General features: G+C 39.7%; 1 pseudogene; it reads left to right on the top strand.

Moving 5' to 3' along the window:
- Positions 1-13,319: 13,319 nt before the first annotated feature.
- LOC130037103 (uncharacterized) lies at positions 13,320-13,413 on the top strand (annotated as a pseudogene).
- The last annotated feature ends 842 nt before the right edge of the window (positions 13,414-14,255 follow it).

Genomic DNA, 14,255 nt, shown 5'->3' on the forward strand with positions numbered 1-14,255 from the left:
CAATAAGCCCACACGAATAGCTAGAGCAATTCTTGGGAAAAAGAAAATGGGAGGAATCAACCTCCCGAACTTCAAACTGTACTACAAAGCAGTAATAATTAAAACAGCATGGTACTGGAACAAAGGCAGAACTGCAGACCAATGGAACAGGGTTGAATACACTGATATATCCCCTCAATCATATGATCATCTAATCTTTGATCAAGGTGCAAGTAATGTGATGTGGAGTAAGGAAAGCCTCTTTAACAAATTTTGCTGGCATCACTGGACGACTACATGCAAAAAAAATGGGCTCAGAACTCTGCCTAACACCGTGTAAAAAAGTAAGATCAAAATGGATTAAAGACCTAAAGATCAGACCAGAAACCATAGGGTACATTGAAGACAAAGTTGGCAAAACCCTCCATGACATTGAAGCTAATCGTATCTTCAAAGACCCCACGCCACTGGCAGAGCAAGTGAAAACAGAGATAGATGAATGGGACTATCTTAAACTAAGAAGCTTCTGCACCTCCAAAGAAACAGTGACCAAAATACAAAGACAGTCTAGAGAATGGGAAAGGATATTCGCCGAATACACATATGACAATGGGTTGATATCCAGGATATACAAAATATTTGTTAAACTCCACAAGAAGAAAACATCCAACCCCATCAAAAAATGGGGCAATGAAATGAACAGAAACTTTCCCAAAGAAGAAATCCGAATGGCAAAAAAGCACATGAGAAAATGCTCTACATCATTAATCATCAGGGAGATGCAGATCAAAACCACAATGAGATACCTTCTCGCACCTCAGAGACTGGTCCACATTCAAAAGAACAAAAGCAACTGATGCTGGCGCGGATGTGGCGAGAAAGGGACTCCCCAACACTGTTAGTGGGAATGTAGACTGGTTCAGCCCTTCTGGAAAACAGTATGGACGATTCTTAAAAAATTAGAAATTGAGCTCCCATTTGACCCAGCAATACCACTCCTGGGAATATATCCCAGAGAGGCAAAAATGTATAGTCGAAGTGACATCTGCACTTATTTGTTCATTGCAGCACTCTTTACAATAGCCAGAAACTGGAAGAAACCTGAATGCCCAAGAACAGATGACTGGTTAAAGAAACTTTGGTACATCTACACAATGGAGTACTATGTAGCTCTTAGAAAAGATGAAGTCATGAAATTTACATACAAGTGGTACAATATGGAAAGTATCATGCTAAGCGAAATGAGTCAGAAAGAGAGGGATAGACATAGAAAGATTGCATTCATCTGGGGGATATAAAGTAACAAAGTATGAGATTAATACCCAAGAATAGCTGAGATCAGCACCAGGAGGATTACTCCATAACTTAGAGACCAGCCGGGTATCCTAGAGGAAAGGGCTGTTCAGATAGAGAAGGGAGCACCAAATAAAGGATGTTTGGAGGATCCTCCCAGGAGGGGAGATGCATGTTGAAAGTAGACTATGGACTGAACATGTTTGCCGCTCAATGCCTCTTTTGCAGACCACAACACCCAAAAGGAGAGAGAGAACACAGGGGATTGCCCTGCCACAGAGACGGGTGGATGGGGGGATGGGGGTGGGAGGGATATTATCCATGGTGGTGGAAAATGGGCACTGGTGGAGGGATGGGTATCTGATCATTGTATAATTGAAACCAAAGCACAAAAAACTGTAAATCTATAACTGTAAAAAAAAATAAAATAAAATAAAGGGAAAAAAAATTCTAAGGAAACCCAAGCACAAAAATTTGTAAGTCTACAACTGCACCTCATGGTGTTTCACTAATAAAAAAAATAAATTTATTAAAAAAATTAAAAAATAAATAAAAAAAAAGAAATTGAGCTCCCATTTGACACAGCAATACCACTCCTGGGAATATATCCCAGAAAGGCAAAAATGTATAGTCGAAGTGATATCTGCACTTGTTTGTTCATTGCAGCACTCTTTAAAATAGCCAGAAACTGGAAGAAACCTGAATGCCCAAGAACAGATAACTGGTTAAAGAAACTTTGGTACATCTACACAATGGAGTACTATGTAGCTCTTAGAAAAGATGCAGTCATGAAATTTACATACAAGTGGTACAACATGGAAAGTATCTTGCTAAGCGAAATGAGTCAGAAAGAGAGGGATAGACATAGAAATATTGCATCCATCTGGGGGATATAAAGTAACAAAATATGAGATTAATAGCCAAGAATAGCTGAGATCAGCACCAGGAGGATTACTCCATAGCTTAGTGGCCAGTCGGGCATTCTAGAGAAAAAGGCAGCTCAGACAGAGAAGGGAGCACCAAATAAAGGGTGTTTGGAGGACCCTCCCAGGAGGGGAGATGCATGTCGAAAGTGGACTATGGACTGAACATGTTTGCCACTCAATGCCTCTTTTGCAGACCACAACACCCAAAAGGAGAGAGAGAACACAGGGGATTGCCCTGCCACAGAGGTGGGGGGGATAGGGGGATGGGGGCCGGGGGGGATATTATCCATGGTGGTGGAAAATGGGCACTGGTGGAGGGATCGGTATCTGATCATTGTATAATTGAAACCAAAGCACAAAAAATTGTAAATTTACAACTGTAAAAAAAAATAAAATAAAATAAAGGGGAAAAAAAGTAGACATAACTTCAGGCATATAATATAAATATAATCCTAATAAGAGTAAGTAGATCTATAGCACTGTCCTCCAGTTGTTCATCGATTAGCTCTAGCAGGCCCGGTAACATCTCCATTGTGAGACTTGATGTTACTGTATTTGCAGGAATATTTTCAGTATATCCTGAGAGCCTCATTCTCTTAAATGCCTTCTCTGGCAATATCAGGCTCCAGAGGAAAGAACTTTTTCCTGGGAGGATTGCGAGATTCATGGAATCTTCTATGAAGGCTTTTCAAAATCATATTGAATACGTCATGGGTAGCTTACCAGGCTTCACCATGCTGGCGAGATACTCTCAGTAGCTTGTCGGGCTCTCTAAGAGGGACAGAGCAATTTAACCCAGATTGGCCAGGCCGGCCACTTGCAGTGCAAATGCCCCACCGCTGGGCTATAGCTCCAGCAATAAGTATATAATGTAATAGTTCATGTTAAAAAAATTGCAAAAAAAATACAAAAGTGCATAAATTTGAGGGAATTTTTACTATGCAAAAAGTTTGCAGTTGTTAAAAATCAAATAAAATCCTAATAGTGAAAAAAAAAAGATGCCACGCCACTGTCTGAGCAAGTGAAAAAAGAGATAGATAAATGGATAAATGGGACTATCTTAAACTAAGAAGCTTCTGCACCTCCAAAGAAACAGTGACCAAAATGAAGACAGTCTACAGAATGGGAAAGGATATTCGCCGAATACACATGTGACAAGGGGTTGATATCCAGGATATACAAAATACTGGTTAAAATCCACAAGAAGAAAACATCCAACCCCATCAAAAAATGGGGCAATGAAATGAATAGAAACTTTCTCAAAGAAGAAATCCGAATGGCAAAAAAAGCACATGAGAAAATGCTCTACATGATTAATCATCAGGGAGATGCAGATCAAAACCACAATGAGATACCATCTCACACCTCAGAGACTGGCCCACATTCAAAAGAACAAAAGCAACTGATGCTGGCGCGGGTGTGCCGAGAAAGGGACTCTCCTTCACTGTTAGTGGGAATGTCGACTGGTTCAGCCCTTCTGGAAAACAGTATGGACGATTCTCAAAAAATTAGAAATTGAGCTCCCATTTGACCCAGCAATACCACTCCTGGGAATATATCCCAGAAAGGCAAAAATGTATAGTCGAAGTGATATCTGCACGTGTTTGTTCATTGCACCACTCTATACAATAGCCAGAAACTGGAAGAAACCTGAATGCCCAAGAACAGATGACTGGTTAAAGAAACTTTGGTACATCTACACATTGGAGTACTATGTAGCTCTTAGAAAAGATGAAGTCATGAAATTTACATACAAGTGGTACAACATGGAAAGTATCATGCTAAGAGAAATGAGTCAGAAAGCGAGGGATAGACACAGAAAGATTGCATTCATCTGGGGGATATAAAGTAACAAAATACGAGATTAATAGCCAAGAATAGCTGAGATCAGCACCAGGAGGATTACTCCATAGCTTAGTGGCCAGTCGGGCATTCAAGAGGAAAGGGCAGTTCAGATAGAGAAGGGAACACCAAATAAAGGGTGTTTGGAGGATCCTCCCAGGAGGGGAGATGCGTGTCGAAAGTGGACTACGGACTGAACATGTTTGCCACTCAATGCCTCTTTTGCAGACTACAACACCCAAAAGGAGAGAGAGAACACAGGGGATTGCCCTGCCACAGAGGCAGGGAGGATGGGCGTATGGTGGTTGGGGGGATATTATCCATGGTGGTGGAAATTGGGCACTGGTGGAGGGATGGGTATCTGATCATTGTATAATCAAACCCAAGCACAAAAAATTGTAAATCTACATCTGTACCTCATGGTGTTTCACTAATAAAAAAAATTTTAAAAAAAGATGATCAATATATCCTAGAAAAATCAAAAAATCTAAGAAAAAGTATGCTATGCATGTAGCAAGTATCATGCTGTTTTAATTATTACTACTTTTAGTAAAGTTTGCGGTTCAGGAGGTTAATTCCTCCCATTTTCTTTTTCCCAAGAATTGCTTTAGCTCATCATGGGGGTTTATTGTTCCATATAAATTTCAGGAGTGTTTGCTCCAATTCTTTGAAGAATGTCATGCGTATCCTAATAGGGATCACATTGAATTTCTACAGTGCTATTGGATGTATTGCCATTTTGACAATATTAATTCTCCAGATCCATGAACAGGGGATATTTTTCCATTTCCTCGCATCCTCTTTTATTTCAAGAAGCAGCGTTTTGTAGTTTTCTTTGTAAAGTTCCTTTACTTGCTTAGTTAAATCAATTCCTAGGTAGTTGATTTTCTGGCACACAATTGTGAATGGGATTGTTTTCATCTTGTCATTTTCTTCTCTCTCACTATTTGTGTATAGTAAAGCCATGGATTTTTTGGTATTTATTTTATACCTTTAACTTTACTCTCGAGTGTATTATTTCTAGGAGTTTCTTGGTAGAGGTTTTATGGTTCTTTAAGTATAGTATCATATCATTTGCGAATAGTGAGAGCTTGATTTCTTCCTTAACTATTTGGATGGCCTTAATCTCTTTTGCTTGCCTAATTGCTATTGCTAGTATTTCCAGTACTATATTTCAACACCAGTTGAAAGAGTCGGAATCCTTATCTCGTTCCTGATCTTAGGCGGAACGCTCTCAGATTTTCCCCTTTGAGGATGATGCTTGCTGTATGCTTGTGGTAGCTGGATTTAAATATATTGGGGTAAGTCCCCTCTATCCCAATTTGGCGAGGGTTTTCATCATAAACGGATGCTGGATCTTGTCAATTGCTTTCTCTACATGTTGATATGATCATATGATTTTTATCTTTTCTTTTGTTGATATGATGGATTATGTTGATTGATTTCCGAATGTTAAACCATCCTTGCATCGCCCGGGATGAATCCCACTTGGTCATGGTGTATGATCTTTTTGATGAGTTGTTGAATTCTATTTGCTAGTATTTTGTTCAGAATCTTCTCATCCGGGTTCATCAGTGATATCGGCCTGTAGTTTTTTTCTCTCATGGTGTCTTTGTTTCCATTTGGTATTAGAGAGATATGGGCTTCATAGAAACTGTTTGGGAGAGTTTCTGTTTTTTCAATTTCCTGGAAAAGTTTGAGAAGGACGGGCAGTAGATCCTCTTTAAAAGTTTTGAAAAATTCGGTAGTGATTCCATCTGGACCTGGGTTTTTGTTTTTGGGAAGAATTTTGATTACAGTTTCAATTTCATTTATGTGACTAGGTCTATTCAGGTATTTTATATCTTCTTGACTCATCTTTGGGAGATTTTAGTAATCCAGGAAGTTATCCATTTCTTCTAACTACTCTTTTTTCTTGGCATACAGACTTTCAATGTAGTCTCTGATGATCCTTTGAATTTCTTTGGATTCCATTGTGATATCTCTATTTTTATTTCTGATTCGGTGTATTAGTGTTTTCTCTCTCTGTTTCTTTGTGAGTGTTGCTAGTGGTATATCTACCTTGTTTATTTTCTCAAAGAACCAGCTCTTGGTTTCTTTGATCTTTCGGATTGTTTCTTAGGTTTCCATGTCGTTGATTTCTGCTCTAAGTTTTAGATCTTTTTCCTTCTGCCCAATGTAGGATCCTTTTCTTGATCCTTTTATAAGAACTTGAGCTGTGAAATAAGTTGCTTATGTGCATCTTTTCTTCCGTCCTTAGATATGCTTGCAGAGCTATGAATTTTCCCCTTAATAGGGGTTTAGCTGCATTCCATAAGCTCTGGTAGTTCGTGTCTTCGTTCTCATTTGTTTCCAGGTATCATTTGATTTCTTCCTTGACGTCCTTCCTGACCCACACATTGTTCAGCAGTGACTTGTTTAGTTTCCAGGTGTTCGATTTGGTTGTTCGTGTCTGTGTGTGATTCACATCTATCCTCAGTGCATCATGGTCTGAAAAGATTGTTGATACTCTTTCTATCTTCCTGATTCTATTGAGGTATGTTTTGTGGCCTAGCACATAGTCTATTTTGGAAAATGTTCCATGCGCACTGGAGAAGAATGTGTATTCTTTCTTTGGGGCGTGTAAAGCCCTGTATAGGTCTATAAGTCCTATCTCTTCTATTACTTCATTCAAAGACAATGTTTCCTTGCTGAGTTTTGTTCTTGTTGATCTATTCAGAGGTGATAAGGCGATGTTGAAGTCTTCATCTACTATGGTGTTGCTAGCACTGTCCTCTTTAAAATCTGTTAGCAGTTGTTTTAAGTATCTAGCTGTTCCTTCATTAGGTACATATACATTTAAGAGTATGATTTCTTCATGTGGAATGTATACCTTGATGAAGAGAAAGTGGCCCTCGCTGTCCCTTCTAATCTTTTTCAGCCTGAAATTAATGTTGTCGGATACTAGTGTGGCCATCCCAGCTTTTGTGAGGGAGCTGTTTGCTTGCAGGATTGTATTCCATCCTTTCACTTTGAGTCTGTGTTTGCTCTGATTGTTCAGATGAGTTTCTTGTAGACAGCAGAATGCTGGTTTCAGTTCCTGACCCCATTTTGCCACTCTGTGTCTCTTTGTAGGTGCATTTAGACCATTGACATTAAGGGAGATTATTGTCATGGGGTTTTGTGCCATCTTCCTTTATGAGTTGATTTACACGTGTTTTCCTTCTTATCTTACAGGAGCCCCTTTACTTCTTCTTTTAGATTTGGTTTTGAGTGTATGAAGTTCCTGAGTTTGTGTTTATCTAAAAAGTGGTGTATCGTTCACATCGAATTTGAGTTAGAGTTTAGCTGGATAGAGTATTATCGGTGAGGCGTTCATTTCTTTGAATTTTTTCACTATATACAACCATTGCCTTCGGGTTTGGAGGATTTCCACTGATAGGTCTGCTGTGAATCTAAGGGGTGCTCCTTTGTATGTAATTTCCTTCTTTGACCTTACTGCTTGTAATATTGTGTCTCTGTCCACAGCATCCATCGTTCTTACTATGATATGCTTGGAGTGTTTTTTCTGGGGTCTCCTTTAGCTGGTACCCTTCTGGCTCCTTGGAACTGGATGTCTGCTTTCCTTAACTCTGGGAACTTTTCAGCAATGGTTTCTTTTACTCTAGCTTTTTCATTGGGGTTGTTTCCCTTTCCTTCTGGTACTCCAATGATTGTAATGTTGTTCCTCTTGGCGTCATCCCCTAGGTCTCTGATTCTCCTTAGAGCCATTTTGATGTCTTTTCCTATTGCTTGTTCTTCCCAGTGGGAGTTCTGTTGCTCATCTTCAAGCTCGCTGATCCTCTCTTCAGCTGCACTTATCCTATTGCTAAGGGCACTTACTAACTTTTTAATTTCATCCACTGAATCCTTTATTTGTGACTCTTCTTTTTGTAGCTTTTTAAAATTCTGTTCTCTTTTCTTCCTGTATTTTCTTGACTCTCTGTTCTATTGTTTCTTTCATTTCTTATTTTAGTCATTGGATATCTCTTCCATTGATTCTTTGAGTAGATCCTTGAACACCCTCTGCATTTTATCCTGGAATTCTTTATCAAAGAGAGCGCAATTGTGGACAACCTCGACTGAGAATTTTTCTTTTCTTCATATTCTCCTTGTGGTGGAGATTTGCGCTTTGGAGGAGGTACTTTTTAGTTTTGAGCTTCTACAGCACATTTCATACAGGTCTTTTCTTAGAAATGGAGTAGGCGAGTGGAATGTTGTTGTATTCTAGTAGAGGTGGTCAGACATTTTTAGTCGGTATTAGGCGACAAAGTGAGAGATGAAAGTCCTGAGTGCCCAGATTGGGAAATATAACTGCGGCTGGCCACCCAGGAGAAGGCCACGCCCACTTCTGGGAGGACACACCCCTATATGGTGGCCACGCCCCTGGCCCATCCCAGGGTCACTCCCACCCAGGTTCCTGGAATGTAGGAGGAGGGATGGAAAATTCCATGGAGCTGCCTCAAGTGTCCCCTTCTGGAGGGTGTCCAGTTCTGCAGGAAAATGCGGGGAGCTGGGGGTGAGGAGTGGTGAACCTGGCTTGTGCTCCCCCTACCCACCTGGAGGGGAGGCGCTGATTTGGTGATGAACAGTCCCAAGGAGCTGCTGCAGGTGTTCCCCGCAGGTGTCCCCCTGTGGAGGGTGTCGAGTTCAGCGGGAAAAGGCATGGGGCTCTTGTTTTATTTTTACTTTATGTTCCAATCTTAATGGTATCACCAGCTACTCAGTGAACCTAGCTAAACCCTAATGTCTCTTCCACTTTCTCCTGCACAAGTCTCTGCTTTCTGACAAAAGGGAGGACCTCAGAATGCTGACATAAATCTAATACCAAGGGCTGCAGGAGATAGTGTAGTGGTTATGGAACTTGTGTCACATGCACTCAATTTGACTCCCAGCACCACATGATTGCCAGAGTATCAAAGGCTGTATAGCATAGGAGGACCCCAAGCACCATGGCCACGTTTTCTGAGAATTGTCTGTAGGGCCCCCACACCTCCTGAGCATTGCTTTAGAGACTCTCCCAGCAACCAAAAAATATGTAATGCTCCAGAAACATGTACTTGTCTTAAATAGGGAGCCTCACTTGAAGTGAGGTTCACAAGGAAATATTGCATGAAAACATAAATCAAAGAGCAGGGGAGACAGTGTAAAACATGTGAGTACAGATCATATATTTGGTGAAATGAGTTAAGATTCAGATGCCCTAGTCCTCGCACCAGGGTTATTCCTTCAAAAATGCCCCAATATACTGGAAAGGTTCTAGAACATTAGATGACTGAAACTCAGTTATGAGCAACTTTGTAACTGTGTATCTCTTAGTGATTCTAATCGATAAAGTAAATTTTAAATATACCCATCAAAGTAACCTTTTTAGCACTAAATGGGAAAGATACTTTCTAATACTTATCCTCACGAAAAGCTCAACAGAGTGTGACACTTGCCAGGAAATATTCTCCCTTGCATTTTTCTCATGATACTTATTAGTACTTCACTCTTCTGTTTCTTCCCTTTTCTCATGCCAAAGCTTCGCATCTCCCTTGCAAGCTCCTGAAACATTATCCATTCAACATTGATGCACTTTGCCACTGCTCCTCTTGGCGTCTTGTCCACGAACTGATTCTAAAACATAACATAGCTGCAATTACAGTATTCATGCCAAAGACAGTCATTGATATATCTTTGGATTTAGTTTTCTACAAGCTATTGGCACACAGGTGAGTAACATTTTTTTTCCTACAGAGAACACAAAAATAGTTATGCTGGGTTTTAAAGTTCCATCAGTATTTTTAATGTTTTATTGAATATCTGTGATATAGACCATTACAAATCTATTCATAATTTGCTTCCAGTCATACAACGATCCAACTTCCATCCTTCCTCTAGTGTACATTTCCCAAAACCAATATTCCTGGTTCCCTAAAACCATCCCCCAACAAACTACCCCCACCCCCAGCCTGTCTCTATGGCAGGATCTTTGATTCTTTCTCTTTGTCTCCTTTTTATTTTGTGCATTAAGGGTCTCATACAGGTACTAAGAGGTCATCATCTTTGTTCAAGGAATTGAGCATTTTTATCAGGAAGGTAAGGTTGGAGTAGCTTTGAGGTATGGAAATGACTGCTGAGGCTTCCATAAGTACAGGGCAGTGAGTGTAGGATGCCCATCCTGCCCAGAGAAAGCCTTGAGATTTCAGTCACAAAACACACATATCCGAATTTTCAGCTGTTATGTTTCAGTGAGAGCCATCCTGAGACGGTGGAAACCAGAGGAGGGCATGGTGGCGATTTTGTATTGTGGGAGAAAGTGGCTGCACTGGGTTCTGGTTGGGTGGGCACCAAACTAACCTGCCTCCCTCCGATTTACCCTAGTGTCTTCAGCCTTTTGCAGTTCCAGGGTTAACTGTGACTGTTGATATCTTCCAGATTTGTCTATGGGTCTCTGAAACAAGACCAATCCATTAGCTTGTATAGCTGAGCCAGGGGTGGTTTGTTAACATGGCTCCCACATATCTTTCGGGAGTTTAATTTCTCGGGAAATGTAGTCCTGAGTTGTTGGGAGCCAGCCAGAGGCACAGTGGCCATTTGAGGTTATCGGGAAGCATGAAGACACCATCAGACTGTTGATGCACTCACCTGAGGGTACAGGTTGACTTTCTGCAGGCACTACACAACCAGACTACAAACATTCATTGAATAAATGAACGAATAATCAACATTTTCAAAATGTGTCTCTTTCTTGCATTTTAGAAGGGTAAATTCTAACAGGAAAATAATCTTCACGGTATAATCAAGACCTATGATTTATTCTTAATATATTTAATAAAAGCTAAACATTTTGGAAATTTATACAAAGAAATTCTTTTAAATTATCTGTCTTCATAATTTACTTGTAAATTACTAAGATATCACTGTTTCTTCCACTGTTCTTAGCACAGAAATTTACAGACAGAATGTGCTAAGTAAAAATTCATTTTGGCACTTCTGTTCAATGTAGTACTGGAAGTACTTGGAATAGAAAATAGATAAGAAAAAGATATTTAGGGTTTTTCATGTATGAAAGGTAGAAATAATCTCTCACTATTCACAGAAGATATCATACTATATTTAGAGAATACTAAAATCTCTACGAAAAAACTCCTAGAGGCAATAGACTTTTATAGTAAAATTGCAGGCTATAAACTCAATACCCAAAAGTCTATGGCTTATTTATATGCAAATAATGAGAGAGAAGAAAGTGACATGAAAAAGCAATCCCACTCACAATCGTGCCTCAGAAAATCAAGAACCTTGGAATCAGCTTAACTAAGGAGGTAAAGGACCTATACAAGAAGAAATTAAAAAATGACACGAGGAAATGGAAACATATCTCCTGCTTATGGAATGGGAGAATTAACATTGTCAAAATGGCAATTCTCCAAGAAGCATTGTAAAAATTCAACTTGATCCCTATAAAGATACCCATGACATTCTTCAAAGAAATTGATCAAGCACTCCTGAAATTCACATGGAACAACAAACGCACACGAATAGCTAAAGCAATTCTTGGGGAAAAGACGATGGAGGCATCACCTTCCCCAACCTCAAACTCTACTACAAACGATAATAATGAGAACAGCATGGGACTGAAACAAAGGCTCAGCTGCAGACCAATGGAAAAGGATTAAATATACTGACACACACCCTCAAATATATAATCATCTAATCTTTGATAAGGGAGCAAGAAATGTGAAGTGGTTCAAGAGAGTCCTTCTAAACAAACGGTGCAGAAAAAACTGGACAGCTATATGCAAAAAAAAAAATGGCTCAAACCTCTACCTAACACCATGCACAAAAGTCAGATAAAAATAGGTCAAAGTCATCAACATCACACCAGAATCCCTCAGGTACAGTGATGACAAGGTCGGCAAATCCCTCCACGACATTGAAGCTAAAGGTATCTTCAAATATAACATGCAACTTGCCAAGCAACTGGAAACAGAGATAAACAAAGGGAACTATCTTAAATTAAGCAGCTTCTGTACCTCAAAAGAAACAGTGACCAGAAACAAAGACTCCGCCATGCGGGCAAGATACTCGCAGAAGCCTACCAGGTTCTCTGAGAGTGAGAACTGGACAATCAGAGTTACTCTCTTCTAAATAAGATCCAGTCTCTGGATGTTGGCTATTGATGGCATTACATGGATCCAGGGGTAGATCGTGGTTTTAACACTTAATTACTAGAAGATGGAGGATCTGGAAGGAGGGGGCACAGTCTTGATCTGAGCAGCCATGGAGATCTCATCCCCCGGTCCCGCACATTTGGGTTCCTCTTCCAGTTCCTTCATGCATGAGGCTCCTTCAAGCTTGGGAAGAGTGGTCTTAAGCGTACCTATGGCTGGTTGCAGAGGTCTTCAGCTGCCGGGTCTATGCTCAGGGCGGTGAGGGAATCTCACCCCGCCATCTCCAAGGGGCCCCAGTGAGGAAAGCCAGGTGCAAGGTCAGGAGACTGTTGTTTTAGACATATTTGGAATTAATTTTAGATCGAAAAGTACGCATCATTGAAAATACTTATGTCCTTAGTAATAAATTACTACAAACTTGTTCAATCACCTCAGAGACCCCACTCTGCTCAGAGAACTAGATTTTAATTACAGATCCGTTTTGCCCATGTGTCATGACTGAGAATCTCTATCAGTAGATATGAAACTCACTATACACAAAGATGCACACAGGTTACTATGAGTCATCTATGTTGTTAATGTGAGTTGGCCATTAAACTTCACTGAGACCCTTTGTTCTGTCCTTTATAGGAGCCATATGAGTCTCACCTTCCGTTCAAGTTGAACTTGTAATAAGGTGGAATGAAATCATCAATATGCTTCTCACCTCATCCTTCAGGAGAAAAATCCTACATACATTCAAGGTTGTCAAAGTGCAGACAACACCATCCACCTTTTCCTGGAGAAGTACACGGGACTGAGGTGAAAACAGCAAAAGGCTCTAGTTTAATGGTCTTAATTAAGGTTTCAGGGAACGACATTAAACAACCTCATATACCATCTTCCAAAAGAATTATTTTGTAAAACTGATGCCTAGGGTATGGTAAAAGATAATATGGTAAAAACCATATTTTTCTTTCTGGGACATTAAATTTCTAAATCTATTTATTCATGCTGCTTTGAAATACATTCCTTGATTAGGAATCATTGTCTGCCATAGGAGTGAGGAAGGACAACACTCAAAGTAATAAGAAGAGAAAAATATGGAAAAATTAACTCCTACTAAGTTTAACACATATACTAAAATTGAAATGATAAAATGATGAGCATGGTCCTTGCACAGAGATGATATGCAAACTTGTAAAGCATTCCATATTTTTGTTGCAAGAAGAATGAACAGGTCTACTTTAAGCTAAGACAATCCCCACAAGTACAAAAATTCTACATAAAGAGAGCACAAATCCACACCACAACAATCTCTCTCAATGTCAATGGACTAAATGTGCCAATTCAGAGGCACAGAATGGGAAGATGAATTAGAAAACTGAAACCAACATTCATTCTGCTGCCTGCAAGAAACACGTCTGAACAATCAAAGCACCCATGGGCTAAAAGTAAAAGTCTGGGAAACAAGTTTTCAAGAAAATATCACCTCCACAAAGCTGGAGTGGCAATACTAGTGTCAGACCACATGGACTTCAGGCTAAAGATTATCAGAGACAGTGAAGGTCATTTCTTAATGATCATGGGATATGTACATCAGAAAGAACTCACCCTCCTCAATGTATATGATCCTAATGACAGACCAGGAAAATACTTAAAAACAACTTCTAATTGACTTATAGAAAAACATCGATAGCAACACAATACTAGAAGGAGATTTCAACACTTCTTTGACACTTCTCCATAGATCAAACAGACTGAAGCTCAGCAAGGAAATATTTTCTTTAAGGGGAGTAATGAACAACCATTGGCTTAGGGAAGAAATCAAAGAGGAAATAAAAAATTTCCAGAAACAAATGAGAATGAGGACACGAGCTACCATAACTTGTGGGACACAGCAAAAGCAGTGTTAAGAGGAAAGATTATAGATCTGCCAGAATTCATTAGGAAGAAAGAAAGGGCCTACATGAATAAATTAGAGGTCAAGATTTTGTAAAATGACCAACAAAAGTAGTCCAAAATAGGCTGGAGGAAGGAAATAATAAAACTTGTACCAGAT

Source organism: Sorex fumeus, unplaced genomic scaffold (genome assembly GCF_029834395.1).
Source record: "Sorex fumeus unplaced genomic scaffold, SorFum_2.1 ptg000070l, whole genome shotgun sequence".
Classification (NCBI taxonomy): domain Eukaryota; kingdom Metazoa; phylum Chordata; class Mammalia; order Eulipotyphla; family Soricidae; genus Sorex; species Sorex fumeus.